The sequence below is a fragment of the Crocodylus porosus genome, unplaced genomic scaffold, assembly GCF_001723895.1.
Source record: "Crocodylus porosus isolate Cpor-Errol unplaced genomic scaffold, CroPor_comp1, whole genome shotgun sequence".
In the NCBI taxonomy this organism is placed as follows: Eukaryota; Metazoa; Chordata; order Crocodylia; family Crocodylidae; genus Crocodylus; species Crocodylus porosus.
The window spans coordinates 3,928,886-3,949,017 of record NW_017728943.1 but is presented as its reverse complement, the minus strand read 5'-3'; the positions used below and the strand labels follow the sequence as shown (position 1 = coordinate 3,949,017).

The 20,132-nt window shown below is 43.4% G+C and overlaps 1 protein-coding gene across 9 annotated transcripts in view; it reads left to right on the top strand.

Moving 5' to 3' along the window:
- The window catches only part of TANC2 (tetratricopeptide repeat, ankyrin repeat and coiled-coil containing 2), a 654,191-nt gene that overhangs the window by 425,860 nt on the left and 208,199 nt on the right, over positions 1 to 20,132 (top strand). The window lies entirely within an intron of this gene.

The window sequence follows — 20,132 nt, the reverse complement described above, 5'->3', positions numbered from 1 at the left end:
TCATAATTAAAATGTAGGAGTCCGGAGAACAAGGATAATAGGTTCTGGCATTTTGAAAGCAAAACATAATACCACAATACAGTTTATAAATATTAGTCTCTCCTGTCCTAGATAGAGTGAGGGGAAACACATAGCCAGGTTAAAGAGCCAGATTTAATTTAAACAAACTAAGTGAGCATCCAGTGAAAGCAAGAACTACTAGCAAGATTACGCATACTGTCGAATTGTACTGTGCATAGATTTTTAAGTCAGAGAGATCACCACCATCATCTAATCCAGCGGTGGGCAATTATTTCAGGAGGAGGGCTGCTTACCGAGTTTTGGCAAACTGACAAGTGCTGCATGGATAGCCCCACCCCTTGACAGGTGCCCTGCCCCATGGTTGCTACCTTGGGACCGGAAGTCCTGCCCCCTAACCCCTGACCTTTGCCACCAGAAGTCCCTCCCCGTGCCCCAAGAAGTACTCCTTTCAGCAAGGGGTTTTGCCATCTTGGAACAAGAAAAATACCAAATTATATTCTAAAAAGTGAATAACTTTGTGATATAGCTGGGAGCCACATGGTGCTGGAGCAGAGCAGGGGCAGGAAGAAGGGAAATGGCTGGTGTAGATGAAGCTGGCTTCCTGTTTCCTGCTGCCGGGTCCCCCTGGGTCCTACTGCCCCTGGCTCCTCTCATCTTTGACAGGCAGCCAGGAGCAGATAAATATTTTCTAATTTTTTTTTAATTAACTTTCTAAATTACCTGTGGGCCAGATAGAATGGCCTGGTGGGCTGGGTCCTGCCTGCAGCCCATATTTTGCCTACCCCTGATCTAGTCTGACCACTCAGAAGCTCTTTGTACTACATAAGTAAATTCTATCAAGATCAATACCTTCTTGAACAAGAATTCATTCAGGCTGCTTCCAGATGTTAAAAACCCCCCAAAAACGCGCTTTGTCAGAAGAAGCAGCACGTTACTTCAACCTGGCTCCGCTGAAAGGCCTGATCTACACAAACATCAAGCAAGCTGGGTCCATCTAAGGCACTACATTTTCTGGACCTGCACTGGGCTCAATGCAGGAATGCTCTGAGTTTAAAGTGCCATTTTTAAAAAATAAAGTAATGTCTACAAGCAGGTTCAATGACAGCGTGAAGACTCCTTAATTTCCCACATCATTTCTTAAGCTGTACCTGTGGCTAATTATTTTCACTATTAAATTAAAAAGTAATGTTTTATTTTTCTAACATTTGCTTTTCAGATCATTATGTATTTAAAAATGTGAATGATAGTCTTGGTTTTGGAAGAAAGTGTCTTTCCATAAGTTCTTTTCTGGTTAAAAATAACTGTTTTTCCTGGTAGAATTTTATATTGAATTTCATAGGCGTTAAAATCGGCTTGTTAATCTTTCTTATAATATGTGAATTTGCTGATCCTTGGTTTTAAAAATGAGGCCTCTTGATTTCCTTGAAATGTCTATTATCTGAAGGATTTAAATTGATGTTACAATTTATTTTAATGCTATTAATTTACAATTTAATTCCATTCCTGAAATTCCCTTTTTTAGCGAAAGTAGAAGGAAGAAAAATAATGCAAAAATTTATTTTACCTTCATTTAAAAGTTTATTTTATGGATTCCTCCTCACTTAATGTTTTTATAGAATCATATGGTTGGAAGAGACTTCAAGGATTGTTTAGCCCCCCCCTCACTTCCCCCACCAACAAATATTGTAGAAGAATTCATAAAAAACCTGGCTGCATGCAACTTCTTTATGTCCAGGAATCCATATTCATGACTATTGGGTAACAGCATGATAAACAGTGTAGGGGTACATAGATTTTAAGTTGTTTCCATGCCCTCTTCTCATTGTGGAAGACTTCCCCCTCCCCCCCCCCCATGGTTATTTCCAAATGCTGTGAGAAAGTAGCTAATCACAGAGTATAATCTTGTTCTGGTCTGAAAAACCTGATTTCCTATGTCACTGTTTGGCCTCATCTATAATTCTACAACAGTGACTTTCTGATGGACCATAATCACTATGAAGCTGCCTGCAAGGCACAGTTATTGCTAGTAGCATACCTTGTGGAGGGGACCCACATGGGCATCAACTTTGAACAGTTGGGGTACAAAAATAGCCACTGCTATACTGGCAGCATGACAGCTGGCACTGCCTATATCAGTGGACTGAACCAGGTTTGGGGAGTCAGGGTTAAGGGCACAATTAGAGCTGAGGGTCACAATATCGGGGGTCCTAGAGCTGAGGCCAAGGGTCAACAAACCAAGAGTCCAAAACCCAAAGGAAATCATAAGCCAACATGATCACCATACCAGAAGTCCAAGAGCTAAAGCCAAGGGTCACAAACTGGATATTAAGCCAGGGATTGAGATGGGTTCCTGGTCAAGGCAAGCCCTTTGTTGAGTCAGCAGGACCAAGACCGGAAGAGGAGCAATCAGGAACAGTCTGGACAGGACAGGAACAGGCAAGGATGAGAGCAGGGGCAGGGGCAGGCAGTAACCAGGCTAGGCAGGAGCAGTGCAAAAAATTTGAGATCAGGAATCAAGATGCAAGAGCACTGGTACTAGACAGAAGGGAGGGTCGTCTTAGGTGAAAGCCCACAAAACACTAATAAGGGCTGTTGCTTATATGCAGCAGCCACAACCAAGCACTTTAATGGGGCCCCACAAAGGGCACTCAGCTGGTAACCCAGGCCAACAGGGGCCTTTTTTGCCTGCTTGCTGCCCTGGCTTCTGATACCCTGTTACGCCTCTGGTCATTACCATAATTATTTAAATTGGCTAAAACCGTCTATTACAATATGATCTGCGTATGTGGGCTGGTTCTTATAACTATCCACTGCACCTCTGCCTTACTCTGCAGCAGATGAGAAACCCAAGTTAAGAAACCTCTTGGCCATAAGGGCCCCACCCATACTTAGGTAAAGGTGTGATGGGATCTAATGCACAATCTGCTCAATCATGCTTCATGCCATGCCACATGTGCCATCATGCATTAGATCCCGTTGCATTTTATTGCTGGTGCAGGAGGAGCTTGATCCCAGGCTCACCCTGCACTAGCAAGAAGCAAGCTCTTGTACCTTGGAGTCCCCTCAGCTATGGGATTCTCAACTGTGGAGGCACCCCATGCATGCCTATGATTAGGAGACTGCAGCTGCTGTGGTCTCCCAGCCGCAGGGTGCCTCATGCACTCCTGCAGCTAGGAGATCACAGCAACACTCTATGGCTGCCAGGACCCAGCCACTGGGGGCTGCTGGGATCCAGCATCCACAGCTGCCGGGTGCTGCTGGAGCTGAGTGTTCCTTCAGCTGTGGGACTTCCAGCCCTGGCTGTGGATGATGCACCCCTGCAGCTGGGAGCCAGCAAGCTGATGGGGCTCCCAACTGCAGGGGCAGGCCTTGCTACATGTGCAAATTTATAGCAGAATAATAACTGGGTATAAAGTTATTATACTTTTTCCAGCAATAATTGTATAGCTGTCTGGACCTTTTTATGGCACTATAATTAATTTGCATGTGTAGCTGGTGCATATTAATTGTGTAGTTAACCCAGTAATTGTGTGATGCACATAAATCGGGCACAGAGGAACCCTTTACTTGTTGCAGAGGCTGGTTCAGCCCACCGCAGTTCAAAGACAGCTGTACAAAATACCTCATCTGCCCTCTCCTGGATTTTATCAGACCTAGCATAAGGAAAATCCATGACATCCAGCTAGTGACATCCACAATGCTGAAATTGGAAACCCATCTGTGATTCAGTCATTTCAGACACTTTTTTGCTGATCTGGCAGCTGGTATCTAATATCTGAAAACACTGACTCTTGTAGTACCACCAGGTATCATTCTCCTATAGCCAAATGAGCATCCTGTTTAGTTTGAGAGTAAGAGTTGGCATTTCAGAGCAATTCAGGGTGGTAGAAACATGACTGGAGGCATATCCAACTGACCAGTTAAGTTTCTTATGGGGTTAGGGTATAGGTTGTTATATGCACAACCACAGCCTCTGCCACATCTTCAAAAGAAAAACAAAGGTAGACCCCCAGGGGCAATGTTTGATTTCACTTGCAGAACATGCCACGGTTGGCTTACCTAGTAGACTCAACAACATAAGAATATCAGACAAGAGGGAGCCTCTTGGGCCATATTGTCCAGTCCCCTGTATTTGCAGGCAATCATTAATTGAAGAAATTCCCAAAATAACCACTTCAGACCTTCACCCCCTCTGAAACAGCAGAGAATTCCCTATACTGTGCCATGTGAAAAAATAAGGCTTGATCAGGGTACTGCCACTGCCCTCCCACAGAAACACTGATCATTTCATGAGTCACCTAACAAAATTAAGAAGCACGTATTTCTTTCCTCAGCTATCTTTTGCTCCTCTCCTCACATAGTCCATAGTTATGCAGTATCTAACACAACTGGTACTGCCGTGTAACTCTTAATCATAGTAACTGTGCAATCTGCAAATGAGAGAGGGCGTGGCACGATCCCTTTAAACAGTTTGCTATGAAATTGTAGTAAAGTTTACAAGTAACAAGCCTGACGTTTTATTTTTCCAGGTTGGCAGACCCACTTGCTTCTGTGCCTTTGAATCATAATACATGCTAGCCAAGTTGGGACTAATACAATATTTTTGTGTTAATCTTCCTAACAAATTTTACCAGACTGTTTTAGCTTTCTTTGAATACATTTAATTTATAAGGAATTAAGTTATAAAAAAGCACCATATCATCATTCTAATATGTAGCAGGATTTAACCCAGGAGATGTAAAAGATTTTATTTTAAAAATTCTTGCTGTGTGTCTACAGAAATCTACATGAAAGTATTCTCTTATTTAACTGGTCTAAATGCAGCATTTCTTTTGCTATTTAACAAGTCCTTCTGTGGTACAAGGAAAGCATGAAATAAAGGGGAAAACTCAGTAAACCACAGTAATTCTCTTCATAAAATATCACTCTAGTCCTTCACTTCTTTGTATGATATTTATTTTTATTTGGTCAGAAATGGCACTGATTGATATTTTGTTGAAGGGAAACTTGTTTATTAAAAAGTTCTGGAACACTGGAGGCTCAAGTATATGATAATTTCGTGTGCTGGGATGTTTAATTTACTGGGGCTACATGTTCAGCAGTTTGGCTGATCGCTTGAATTAATGGATGACTGTAAATGTGATATGATTGCGGGGGGGGGGGCGGCAGCGCAGAACTGTACTCTTACCCAGCATGTCCACAGGTGGCAGATAGTGGAATGACCGTCAGGGAAAGTTAGCTATGCAAAAGCAGTTGTGGACCAAGCAGCAGTAGCAACACCAGGATGTGGTGAAGACAGGAGATGACAATGCTTTCCCTTCTGAAAAGCCGCATATATCCTTTGACGGTGCTCTGACATGGCGAGTACAGGTTATTACTATCATAAGCCTCCCCAGCCCCCAGGCATGGGTCTACAAGTTCTCAACGGCAGAGCAGGCAGCAGATGATGTTAGAATCCCAATGGCTGTGCAGGCAGATGAAGGCTGCAGCAGAATGAAATCCCCAGTTGTTTTGGTCTCCTTGCCATTGGATCAAAGTCCTGTTCTGCGAATAGCCATGTGGAAGCTGAAGTGCAGCAGCTTTGCCATAATAAAAGAAATCACACAAGGGTGTCTTCCATGAAAACAGTTTTTCCAGCACGCATTCAAGCCCTTTGGCAACCAGCTAATAGTGACAGGAGCAAGATTTTGGTTTGTGAGTTCGCTCTAAATGGCAAAAGCTGTGAGGCTTGGAAGCTCCTAGTCGTGAATTGGCACGAAGGTAGCAGTTACAAGAAGGTTGTCTAGCACTTGGGATGAAGAAGAAGTATCATTCAACAGCTGTAATAGTGACTGAGCAGCTCTCTTCAGGATCTTCTCAGTTCACCCCATGTGCGGAGTAGGCTAGAAAAGGTGCCCTAAAACATACCTTGTCTACCTTCTTTCTAACTGGATAACCATGTTCAGTGGGATCATCTTACTGTGGTTGAAAATACTAGTGAAGATGTATCATCAGTTTCAGAACCTGGAACATCAGGATCCTCACGGCCAGCCCTAATAATGAATGCCCAGAGCACCACACTGCAATCATGGCCCAAGAACCCGGGCGACACAACATCAATGTAGCTGTATGGAGAGAGACCTGGTGAGCAGATGGGCAACTCAAAGAACATGGAGGCAGCTATACCTTTGTGGCAAAGGGGCAGTCCCGGGGCCAGTCATAATGTTAGCCCACCCACCTGTCCAGGGCACTCCACCTGACTTACCTGCCACAACTTTGCTGTAAAGAAATAGTTGGTTCTAGGCAGGAGGCTGCCCATTTGATGTTCTGATGCCAAGGGCATAATACACAGCTCCTACCATCCCTTTACCATGTCCCATGCCTCATAGATGGCATCCAAAAATCACTTCCACTATTACTGTCCCCAGCCCTATTGCTGGGCCACACTTGGCCTCAGGCCCAAACTTGGCCTCAGGTGTCCGTAGATGTGCCTTAGCCGCATGCCCCCCAGTGGGACCTCTAATCTGCCACCTCACTGGGGCTTACCTGCCCTGGTCTTTCCTCTCCTCACTGAGCTCCTGGATGTTCTCTCTGGGCTATTAACTCCTGGGCACTCTGTAGCCGCCATCTCATAGCCTGCCCTCAGTCTCTGAACCCATCTCTCTCAGACCCCACTTAAAGGATTCCTCCCGCAGGAGGTTGGGCTTCAGCCTCCATCATTTCAGGGTGCTGGTTGGCTAACCATCTGTCCTCTCTTGGCAGTGATGTCGCCCCCCCATCAAGGGGAACTTCAGCCTCTTTTAAGCTTTGACCCCACCTCTAGGCCAGCTAGGGTGCCAGTTAGCCCTCTGCAGCTCATGCCTGGCCCTCACAGTGGGCTTACTTACCCTTCGGTTTGTTGTCCCTGGCCCCCCTGCAATGACCAGTCAAGAGCCCTGGGTCATTTGACTCACAGCTGACTCCTTTCCTCAATAGGGGTCCCCTCCTGGGCCTACCAAAAAGCCAAAAACTGATATTGGGCTTGCTTAGAGCTTTAGAAATATTATATCTGGCAGTCCTTGACTCCACTGGCTTCATCGAAGCCCCTGGCCTCACCACCAGTTCCAATCAGTGCCTGCCTGGCCCCTCAGTGGGCCCACAAGCTCTAAGCCCCTTCCTAGGCTGACCTGTACCTTCTCCAGCCCTAGTTACACATGGCCTCTCCACAGCCACAGGCCTACAGCCACTTCCTTGTGGTTGGGACTCCACTGGGTTGCTAGGAACCTCCTTCTTCCCCATAGTTCCTCCCTAACCTCCAAAATATTTCTTACAGCAGCAGATCTCCAGCTGTACAATGTTACCTCTGCAGTATCCCTGCAGTAACTGCTGGCTCTGCTCCTCAGGGCCTGCTCTTATACTGAGGCTGCTCAGCCCTGCTCCAATCAGGCGGTCTCCTGGCTGTCATGTGGCTACCTGATTGGCTCTACTGTCACCTGCAGGCTGCCTCTCAGCCTGTTCAAGCACTTGAAGTGGCAAGCACCCAAAGGTGATCTGCCACAACCTTCTTCTGGAAGGGTAAACAGGAAGGAGAACAAACACCAACTTCACAGATTTGGTTTTGCCATTTAGAGTGAACTCACAAACCAAGTCAATGAATTCCCTATTGGAATTAATAAGTGCCTCATGACTCTCAGTCTTAAAGTGGCAGGGAGCCAATATGTTGCTCTCATCAGCACATATTCCCCAACTCTTGACACCACCAATGAAACCAAGGAGGAATTCTATGCGATCCTTGACCAAGTCCTTTCTGATATTCTGGGGGAAAAGAAACTTATTCTTCTTGTTAATTTCAATACCAGAATCAGGACTCTAACCTCTGGAATGGAACCATCAACAAGGCAGGAGTAGAAAAAGTCAACTCCAGTGGCATCCTCCTCTTGACCAAATGCATGGATCACGGATCCACCATCACCAACACCCTGTTGCACTAGAAAAACAGATACAAGACATCATGGCAATGCCCACAATCTGAGCATTGGCACCTGATTGACTGTGTCATTGTCCGTTCCTGGGATCATAAAGCTATCCACATCACCCGAGTTATGCTAGGAGCTGATGACTGCTGAACTGATCACTGACTCATCTGCTTGGTTATGTCATTCAAACTGGCTCCCAAATGATGGCTGAATCACAAGCAGAATATAAACATTGATGGACTCAAGGACCCAAGCAAGCAAGGCCTCTTCCACCAGTGCCTCAATGAAAAACTGGTGAATTCCAGTCAACAATAGGAAAATGGCAGCGTCACATGGGGTGCTCTCAAGGTCACCATCATCAGCACCTGTGAAATGACACTTGGATTCTTTACCAGGAAACATTAAGACTGGCTTGATGAGAGTGACCAGGTGATCCAAGAGTTGATTGATCACAAGCACAAGCCCCTTTGGGCTTGGCAAAACAACACCAACTCCAAGCAAAAGAAATTGAATTTCCAATAAACCAAAGCAGAGATCATGATCCCCTCCTTACTGAACGGAGCTGAGATATGGACAATATGCAGGAGACTTCTCAAGTCACTGAAGAAGTATCATCAATGCTGCCTGCAGAAGATCCTTCAAATCCAGTGGAGAGACAGATGCACCAACATTAGCATCCTCTCACAAGCACACACCACAAGCATCAAGACAATAATCATCCAACATCAACTTCCCTGAGCTGGCCATGTCATCTGGATGTCCAACTCCAGATTCCCAAAGCAATTTTATTCTCCCAGCTCAGACAAGGCATATTCTCAAGAGGAGGGCAGAAAAAGTGGTTCAGGGACATCCTCAAGGGCAACTTAAAAAATTACAACATCGATGTCAGCTTACAGGCGACTATCACCCAGCACAGCCCCAAGTGGAGGAAGAGTCTGCTGCAGGGATCTCAGTACTTTGAAATCTCATGCAAACAACAGGAGGTACAAAAGTGGGAATGGCAGAAACAGCACATCATGAACCAAATCAAGAATCCAGTGCCAGCCACCCTGCACAGAAACACATGTCCAAACTACAATAGAGTCTGTTGATCCTGAAATAGGCCTCATCAGCCATCTCTAGACACAGATAAGACAGTCACGGAAGAGAATCATTCTTGACTGTGAGGGATTGCCAAGGAAGATGATTTATTGAATGGTCCAGTTGTGGGAATAGATGGAGGTTTTCTTTCACATGAACTCACTAAAAACATATATGGGACCAATTCTTAGTGATTCACTGCATAGAATAGAAAAGTTGATAAGCAGTTTTATGGTACTAAGGCAGCAACAGCTGTGAAGGCCACTGGTGCTGGGTCATGCAGTAGCAATTTTAGGTATAGAAAGAAAGAAGGATTGAGTAGTAAAAGGAAAAGAACATATAATTTTGATGTTAGTGTGCAAGCAAACTTAAGATTTATTGGAATTAGACTTAATTTATGGGCAATAAATTTTACTTCCTGAGCAGTAGGCTAAAATACTAGTAATAAAAAATTAACACCCCCAGTGCAAATAGATATAAATTTAAAATGAAAGGTTAATTATTTACCTAACAAAGGGAAAATGCTCATTGAATTAAAAAAAAAATGGAAGGAAAGTTTATATTCTCTCAGGCATATTTTAATAAGCCTTGCAGCAGGAAGAGACTGACAGCCCTTGTTCCCCTGCGTTACCTATGGCAGGTTAGGTTGTAATACCTTGTTATACCTTGTAGTTATGCGACAGAGTTGATTGTGTAGTTTTTGTAATAGTTTAGACAAGGATTTGTGTGGGATGATTTGGATAGGGATGATCCTGCCTCAGGCATATGATCTCCTGGTATATGGATGATCCTGCCTCAGATATATGACCTCTGAACATCCCTTCCAGCCCTTCTTTTCTATGGTTCTAACTGAAGCCAGTATGGGCAGGAGGATATCTGAAAATTTCTGAGTGGTGGCATCGACTTGTTAATGTTGTTTAAGTTGTGACCATACAATGTTGTTACTGTGTCTGAGAAGTGTCTCTGTTTTATTTGGAAAAATAATGCACAACGTGAATTTGGTAGCTTTCTGTATTTTAACACCTCACTAAAAAAAAAAAAAAAGGCCAGGTTAACTCAGTAATTCTTCTAAATTAGTCATTTAAAGAGCGTGCTATGCTATTTAAACTAATGTCATACTGCTTCTGTGTTAGCCCCCCAAGATGAAGGAATGCAGTTCAGAACGTTAGCCAGTCAAACTATCCCAGCTCTGAGTTTCATCAAGTCTTTGCAGAGCAAAAAATGCAATTGTCTAAAATTAGTACATTAAACCATTCTCAGTTTGCCTTTATAAATGCAAAAAAAAAAAAAGAAGAAGAAAAGAAAAAAAAGAAAAAAAGCCAGGCTATTTCTACAACAGTCTCAATATTGTCTTTTTTATCTTGATATAGAAAAAGGTATTACTTTTAACCAACACTCTTGGGGTAATCTTTTTAAGATATCTTTATTGAATCAGCCTTTCTCTCTCCATCCAATTTTTTTCTTAAAAGCCAGTGGAGCTAAATATCCTTTTACCTTTTTTAGACTTATCCCAGACTCTGTCTCTGGAACTCCCAGTGTTTTTGCACTACTCTGATGCTTTGCGGATATTTTTCAATTATCTCAGTCCTACTGGTTAACTTGTAAAAGGCCCAGTAGCTCCAAAAAATATCAGTAGTTTTCTTGATGTCTTTTATCTTTTGAGAGAACATTTACATTCATCATAAAGTATATGAAATCCAGACTATCTACAAAAATATCCAGGAGATCTCTTACTCCTTTGAATTTAGAATCAGATTTGCTCTGCTGCATCACTTGTTGGAATATGATTTAATGTTTGTGCAACTTTTGCTTGCCTCTGTCATTCTAATTGTTAATATTTATAGGTGAGGCAGATATACCTATAGTTACACTTGCTTAATACTTTCCATTACAGTACCCAGTTCTGCATGTTATTTTACCAGACTTTTGCTATGTGAATGGAAATTTTCCGAGCCATTTATTTTCCAATAGTGGACTGTTTTTGGAAAGCTTCAGCTAAAATGGTTCAACCATTTCTGATAACAAAATTTGGGAAGAAGGCAGTGCTTGCCCGTATTAGCCTTATAATCATTTCCCTGTACAGGAAGGTATTTGCTTGTATTAATCTGCCAACCTGTCCTGCCTTCTGCCAGTCATTTCATTGAGAAGTTCTACCATTTCTGAACTTTTGTAAAGTGGTTTGAAGTCAGCAGGGGTCTTCTGGCATCCTTGACTACCTTAATCAAGCCCCCTTTTTGGTTATGTGCATATTTTTAGTAATCTAAGAGAGGACTGTCCAACTGGCAGCCCACAAGGGATTAAGTTCCTTTTCCTGGGCTCCTGCATGGGTGTCACTCCCCCGTCACTCTAACTGCAACAGCAGCTGGAGTCTATGGGCTTCCCTTGCCTCCTCCAACTTCTGCATTCAGTATGTGCAGCGTGGCACTGGGCATTAAGGGTGAGACCAGCACTGTGCAGTGCAACGGTGGGGCACGCACATGGGTATGCACTGTGGTGGCAGCAGGGACTTTGAAGTGGGGTGGTTTCAGGGGTTGGAGGGGTACCTGCATGGGCATAAACTGAAGTGATGGTGGTGGGGAGGGGATGTGGGTGTTTGGTACAATGAGGGGGTGTCCATGTGGTTTGTGGACTGAGGGCCTGTGACCCCCACTGGATCAGGCCTGTGTAAAAGTTGGAACGAGACTGATCTGAAACAACTTTATCTATATCATTAAGTCAAGAGTTGTAGAAGTCATGATTAGTCTTGCTATCTCATTGGCTGATATTCTTATTTAAATAAGGTTCAAGCCCTAATTATGTAAAATGTTCATGATCATTTGAGAATCAGTTTTGGGCAGCAGTTCCCAAATTGTGTGAAATTAATTTGTTAAAAAAGAAGAATGTTCTCCTCATTCTAATCTGGGAATCCTCCCTCTCGGCCGCTGCCCCCCAATATAAATAATTATAGAGCCTACCCACATAATCAGAATAAGGAGGTTTTCCAGGTATACATAAGTTCACGGGAATCTGGCCTTTATTGCACAGGGAAATGTCACTTTGCTTTTATAAATTGACAGCAGTCTTCCTTGTTGTACCACCTTCACAAAACATCACTTGCAAATCTCTAGTTCTAATATGAATTCACAACCTGGGATCTTTTTTGTTTTTCTTTTTGAGCAGGTGAAGAGGAATGTGACAGTTTGTGACTAGAACTGGTATCTATCATTTCTGGGGGGCAGTGAATCATAGAATCATAGACAGAGATTGCTACTAAAGAAAAAAGCAAAATGGCAAACCAGGCCACTTTCACTTTATATATAATGTTTATAACAACAGCTAGCCATTTGGGAAATGCAATATCATGTGCTAATCAGAAAGGGCACAGTTTATTTATTTATTTAGATGTACGGCAAAAGAGAGAAAGTATCTATCCTGGACCATGGTTGGCTTGGATATAATTTTGCAAATACAATGGTATGAACCAACAGCCTTTCCAATCATAGCAAAATAAACAACCAGAGAATGCAAACTAAGTATCCTGCCAAAATAAGACATTGGCCAGCAACAGACAACATCATGTACCTTTTTGCATGCTCGTCTTCATCTTCAAAGGAACCTTCCTTTATTAAACAGTCTAAGACCTTGTCTAGACACAAACTGTAGATCTCTAATTATACCATTGTGTGTATGTGTATACAAGCAATCCTGATATACTTGTGTGCACAGTGAAGGGGTGAGGGGAATTTGTACCATTATACCAATTTTTATATATATATAAAATTGGGGGGGGAATTGTACCATTAGACCAATATATATATCGGTCTAATGGTACAAATTCCCCCCACCCCTCCAGTGTGCACACAATTATACCAGGATTGCTTGTTCCCTTATAAAGGTGAATACGCTTTACTGTTTTAAGGTACCTTTATACAGATATAGCTGCAACCCCTTTAACAGTATAATTAAAATATTCACACCCATGACCAGCATGGCTTACATTGATACAAAACTGTGTAGCTCAGGTCCTCTGGTATAATGTATTCATTTTAGAAGTTGCTAATAACCAGGAAGACTAGGGATCATAAAGTTCATGTAGGAGACCCTTTGCCTATGGCACTTCATTCTTTCATAAAGGCAATGCTGATGGCAAACAAACAAGTTTTCTCTTCTACTCTCTCCTCTGACCCCAAACAATGAAATCACAGTTTCATGATGACTTTTGTTTGCTGACTGGAAAAACTTTAAACTATATGTAATATTTTCTTCTTCAACTGGCAAACCATTTCAGCAGTTTAAAACAATTATGCAAGTTCTATTTTATGGTAGTAAATGATAAGAGATTGCAATTTTTGACAGCAGGAAAGGTTATGTTCCAAGAACAACCCCTATTAAAATAATCCCTCAGCCTTATATAAATCTTTTTTCACTTAGATTTACAATCAATTTGGTTAGCCATTTTATTTTTCTCAGAAATTAAAACTTTCTACCCAACCCAGCTAGTTCCTCATTATAATCTATTTTTTATATTCTAACATTTCATGCCAACCATCCCAAGGTATTTTGCATTGGAGTTATGTATATATGTTTCTGAATAAATACAGATACCATTTAGCTAGATTTTCTATGCACTTCAGTGCGTGGAACTGGACTTGTCATATTTCTGCCATCTGAAAGATGAAATACCAGATCTTGCAATAATTGGGTCACATAATTGGCTTTAGGAAGCCTGTTAAAATCACCCATGCAAATAGTAAGTTACCTTTATTCTACTCTTTTATAAAGTGTGCAATAACCCTAAATGTAATACTACAGTGTTAATTCTCTTCAAATACTTGTCCACATACACATTCTCAGCTAATTCTTGGAAAACACCAGTACTGAACTAGGATGAGAGGTTAGAGCTTGTTTTTCTTGCTTTGGGGGCAGCTTACCACGCTCAGACTTGGGCTTGGCTCTAGCTTGTTCATCATTAATAGAATGGCACCACAAAATGATACCATTTTGTGGGTTTGCCACAGACATTGCTGACTATGTTCTTCCCTCTTACCACAGTTGGACTCATTTAAGTCCCTTGTAGTATAGGCAGAGGTACCTTTCCCAGACTGGCATAATCTTTGGGGTTCAGACGATGCCCCTTTTGTGATGGCCTAATGCAAGGTTCAAAAGGCCATACAGAATACCTGTAGGAACCAATATTTCCAACAGCAGCACAGAGCGAGAAGGGTAGCTCCCCTAACTGAGGATGAGTCAGCATGAGAGAGATAAGACATCCAAGACAGAAGTGTAGCTGGGGAGCGCTGGCTGCCATAGTGCTGATGCCTGCACAAAGCCAGCAACTGGAGCTGCTGCCTTGTATCTTACCCCTTCTTTCCTGTCCCCTTCTTTATACTATTGCTCCAAGACCTCTTGGCTCATATGGGTGATGGACAAGGCTTACAGAATTCAGCCCAGAATTATCACCTGTCCTGTCTTTTTGGCTCTGTGGTATTTCCCTGAGAGCTTAGAAGGGTTCAGAACAAGATAAAATGGGAACTGCTGGCAGTAAGCTTAGAGGACAGAAGGTGGAGGAAGCACCTCTGCATCAAGACGCATCCTCCTATACCCCAGCTACTTGAAAGGCCTATTGCATTACTATATTTGTCACCAATGGAGCAAAGAGCAACCAGCATTTATATCCACCTGAAAAGGAGAGCTAGGAGTGGGGGGGCTGTGGGTTGGGAGTGAGGGGCCATGCTGAGGAAATAGGGCCATAAATGTGGTTGTGCTGAGGAAAAGTTTGGGAAGCACTGCTTTAGAGCCTGAATTTTACTTCAGAGAAATTAATGTCATTATTTCAAGTTAGGTATTGCATGTATGACCACAATCCAATTTTCTTCCATTTTTACTGATAAAACATGCTGCAAATTTTATGACTATCTGCCAGAAACCTGATCTTAATTGTGAGAGAACTTTCTGTCAAGCTCAACCAAAGAAATACTAAAGTTCTGTCGCTTACCCTTAAACACTTTGACTGCTTGCAAATGTTAACCCCCACTGCCCCACAATTTACTCTAACCTCAGCATACTCACATGCTGAACCCAGTACCTGCCCAGAAAAGGTATCACATTAGTTGGACCTAGCTTTAGTAGGGCTTTTTTGGGCACTTTTATCTAATAGCTGATTGAATCAGCTATTAGGTAAAAGCACCGAAAAGCCCCTGTTGAAGCTATACAGATGCTGCCGAGCCACGTTGAAGTTATTTACTGCTTCTTCTGGTAAAGCACAGTTGTTGTTGTTTTTTCTTTTTAATGTCTGCAAGCAGCCTCTGGTTTCATCTCTCGTCTTCCCCCTAAGATTCCTGTATACAATTGTATTTAATTTGGAGTTTAACTGGACCCAGCACTGCAAGTTAAAAAGCAAGAGTATTCTTGTAATGACTTCTTTATTGCAGCAAAAAGCCAAGAGCAGAGGGCTCTCTTGGAAAGCATAACAGCAGAAAATACAGTAATAGATCTGATTAGACTTCTCTTTCTTTGCCAAAATGTGTTTCCTTTAACTTTATATTTTTTCTCTCTAATTACTGTATCAAGAGGAAGTGAAATCTGAAAAATATTCAAAGCTACGGCTGTGCTCACTCCTATCTCAGATCGTAAGATTGTTTCTTGTTGTTTTGTCACTATTAGATCATAGTTCTCTGTTGGCTTTTGTGACTGTTCAGAATATAGATGTTAGATTCCTCTGGGGGGGAGGTGGGAGAATAGACAATGTGGATGAATTTCCACTTCAATAAACTTCTTAATTAGTGACCAGTGAAAACTCTCTGTTAAAACAACTCTTTCTTTGAAGAACATCTTCTATGACACTCTCTCCAGAAACTAATATATCTTTAAAGTTAAAAACAAGACCAAATTACAGTTAGGTTACAGTTGGAAAAAAATACAGAACAATCCTGAATATATCAAAATACATTACACCAGTTTGAATGCCATCATTATACTTCTAATACCCATTTAAGGTAACCCACAACTCAATGTCCTCTAGAGAGTCTAAGGCTAGGGGGAGACATTCAAAAAGTCTGAACCTAAATTCATTCAGTCTTTGAAGGTTAGTCTAACTTGCCTAGGTTGAGCTGGTTTGCAACTGCACAGACATTCCCTTTGGACTGAAGAAGTGCAAGGACATGTCTGCAGTGGATCAGGCTAGAAGCCAGGGCGTGCTAGAGTAGCCATCCTTGCCCTTCCACAGTGCTGAGCTGAGGGGGGGCATGGCCAGGTCCCAGCAGGATGCTCCCATTAGGGAGGGAGGTAAATCCCCACCCTGTCTGCACCGACCCAGGCTTTTCCTCGCTTGCAGCTTAAGGGGCAGGAGTGTTGCCAGCCCCCAGCTAGCACTCTGAGGCAAAGTGGGGGTGTGCAGTGCATGCATCTGTTGACGATACTGAGCTTTTCAATCTCCCTTTTCCTGCTTCTTCATAGTGCCTGCAAACCTGACAGGCCAGGGAGCCAGCAGGGGGCTGATAACACAGCATTTATCAGCTCATAAACAAAACAAAAGCCTCTCTCATTAGTTCGAGCTCTTCTTAAACAGCTTTTTCCAAAGAAGGAAGGGAGGAACATTACTAGCTGATCTGTTGATTAACTTCAGAAGTCCTAAGTGGACACTGAACTGTTTGCCTTTGTCCCAGTAAAATTGGAGACACACAGTCACCTCTCAGCATTAGCTAGCATACCACATGTCTAGGGTCCGTGGGTCTGGGGTCTGTGCTGTGGGAGATGGAAGGGAGGGAGGGGGGAATCCCTGCTTGAACAACTAGCAGTGTAGCAGCACGGAGGGGAGGTGTGGAGCTGGGGGAAGCCAGGCAGACCCTGCTGTGTCTGCAGTCTCCTCTGGAGCTCTGGCTAGGGAGCAGAGGGCGGAGCCAGTCCTGTCCTCTGGAGCAGACAGCACAGCCCAGGGCTGCAAAGCATCTGGGATGCTGGGGGACTCTTAAACCAGGAAGGGGTCTAGGACATAAGTTGCATAAATCAGTTTGACCCAAATCAGTTAAGTCTGATAACTACATTCAACCAGGTTTATCTTAAACCGGTTTCAGCCATTCTCAAACTGGTTAATGTGCACTGAACTTTAGGGTTGTGCGAAGCTTCAGTCCCTGATTCGATTAGGACAAGATTTGACTCGATTCGGTGGTCAAATCTCCGAATCCAAATTGAATCAGAGGACCCTTTAATCTCTCCACAGAGATTCTGAAAGGTTTGGCGACTCAGACATAGAGACAGCTTTAAATGTTTTTTCTACATACCTCTAGGTAGCAGGCAGCTTGTGAATGCTGCAATGCTGAGGTACATGGAGCATCCCACAGAAGCACAGGGGGCTCCCCAGCACATTCGGCAGCAGACCCGGAAATGGACCAGAAGCACTTACGATCCACTTCTGGGTCTGCCAGGGAGCGTATGGGCTCCCACCATGGCCCCGCAGTTCAGTGACTGGTGTATCCTGAGTCTGGGGGGACACCTAGGGTCTCCCTGCGGCCAGTCACTGAGCTGGGGAGACATGGGGGGGGGGGCCCAGTGTGCTCCCTGGCAGACCCAGAAGTGGACCAGAAATACTTCTGGTCCACTTCCAGGCTCATTGCTGAGCACATGAAGCGTCTGACAGGAATGCGGGGGCTCCTCCAAGTGCCCCACTGTTGCAGCTATCACAAGCTGCACCTGCTGCCTCAAGGTATGTAGAAAAAACTTTTAAAGCTGTGTCTGTGTCCAGATCGGTGATTCTCTGAATCAGGATCAAATCTTCAGATTCGGCCAAATCGAATTGGGGACAGTGATCCCAATCAACGAATCAAATCACTGTCCCTGATTCAGGCCAAATCTGAATCGAATAGGACCTGGTTCACACACCCCTACTGAATATCTATTCTGTTACAGATTTAAACCAGTTTCTGATCATTTAAACTGGTTTATGTGTAATGTCTCTCCCTAGCCTAAATGTTTTCCTAAATGGCAGTATGTATTGATATGTCAGCATGTAGCTCAAAGGTTAAGTGTTTATTTTTGTCCAGGTCTATCATGTCCATAGAGTAATCATTAATCTTTGGTGTCCATTTTATTCTCCATATGTTTAAGAAAACTACTTTTCAAAAGATAGATGCACATATAGTCAGCTAAAATGCACTGTGCTTTCTTCAAGAAGCTCATTGTTCAACTGGGGCAAGCTACTTGCTATTTTATATTCCATTATGTATTATTAGTCATTTAAATTTTCTGCTTTTTTCTGTTCAAAAATGGCTTGTGAAATTAATTAAGTTTATCTGTAACTTGGCAAACATATTTAAGCTTTTATATAGTTGATAAGCATTTAATAATATATGCTTGTACATGTGTGACATTCAGAACACAGTATTTGAGTTATCTGATGTATAATTTACTCAGCATGGTTTCTGTTCTAAATTTGATCAGAGAGAGGTAGTTCATTGTGTTAGTCTGATGTCAGTCAGAAGGCAAGGTAGATATGCACCTTTATAGACTAACTCAATAAGATATATATATAGAGAGAGCATAATCTTTTGTGAACTCAAGTTCACTTTATCAGATGCTGTGAAAAGATCTGTAGAAAACAGTGTAATGAGGAGAGAGAAATTAGAATACTAAAGACAAAGGGAGAAGAGAAGAGAGAGAGGAGCAGTACTAAGAGAGAAAAACAAAGAACCTATAAAAACAGAGGCAATTCACAAAAGATAATCCAGATAATTAGAAGATTTGCAGGTGAATGAACTTTGGATGTTGTGCTCCTTATTATTAGGTCCAGTGATGATGTGGTCTGTATTGATGCGGAATACTGCAAGGCCTGGTGCCTCAGTGAGGATGGGAGTTTATTAGTCTGTTGTTTGAAGCTGGGGGGGCTGTTTATAAGCCAGGATATGTTTGTCCCCAAAGACTACTTTGAGGTGGTAATCCTTTTCTAGGAAGGCTTTAAGGTCAGCAATGATGTCTTAGATGCTCAAGCAGGGGGCTGTAGTTGCTAGCCAGAGGAATTCTGTTGTCCTAGTCTCACGGTTGGTATTGTAGCTGCCCAGATGGCCAGGCGGTGGCACACATGGCAGTAGTACTACACAGAGGCCAGCTGTGCAGCCAGAGCCCAATGGCAGCTGGCCCAGAGGTGCAGATGCCTCTAACGGCCATGTAGTCACCATCTGGATCTGGCAGGTGTGCAGCCTTGGGGCCATATGGTGTCGCAGGTGGTAGCAGATCACAGCCAGGCAGCAGCTCCCATTGCCAGACTGCTACAGTGGGTAGAGGGTGCAGGGAACTCTCAGGTCTGCTTCAGCAGCCCAGCTGGCACAAGGGGTAGTGCCCCCAGATACCAATTGGCTGGGCCCCAGAAGCTCCTGTCCATTTGTATCTTCCAGTGGGCATGGGCTTGAAGGCCCACCCAGTTAACTAATAGCCCACACTGCCCCAGAAGCTCCTGATAGCAAGTAGCCCTCAGCTACTTGCCAGGGCGACTTTTTTATACTGCTGGGGCCAGCACATAAAAGCTCCCCCTGGCTGCAGATCCAGTAGGAGCCAGGCAGGGTTATTTTGCCCCAAGTGGCACAATTTGCCCTACACTAAAGTGCATGTCTGAGCATATGCACTGAGGCAAAAAGCCCCAGCTCAAATTGGCACGCTTCTATTTGAGCTGCTGCAAGCGCACATGGCTGCATGTGTGGACGTGCCCCAAGTGGGCATCTGAACTCCAGGACCTCTGGGCTTGGGGCTAAAGCCCCAAGTTGAAGAGTTTGGGAGGTAAGATACTTGCCAGTGGTAACCCAACACAGACTTAAATAAATGCGCTCTGCTCAGTTGATAGAATTCAGAACTGATTTGGTCCAAAACATTAAATTAAAAAAATGCGGTAGGTTCACATCAATTTTGTGGCAGTGGGGGACTTGTTTTGCACTTTTCACTAGCTGTTCCTTGGCCTTTTGGGTAGGAGTAAGCAAGATGCAGTTTTGGCACCAGGAGTGGATGTCGGAGCTTGCTCTGTTGTCTCCAAGTGCCAGCTTGGTATTCTACCTCTAGGCCTGGTGCTTGTTCCCTCCTGGGGAGCAACTTCCCCTTTTTTAGGGACACACACACACACACACACACACACACACA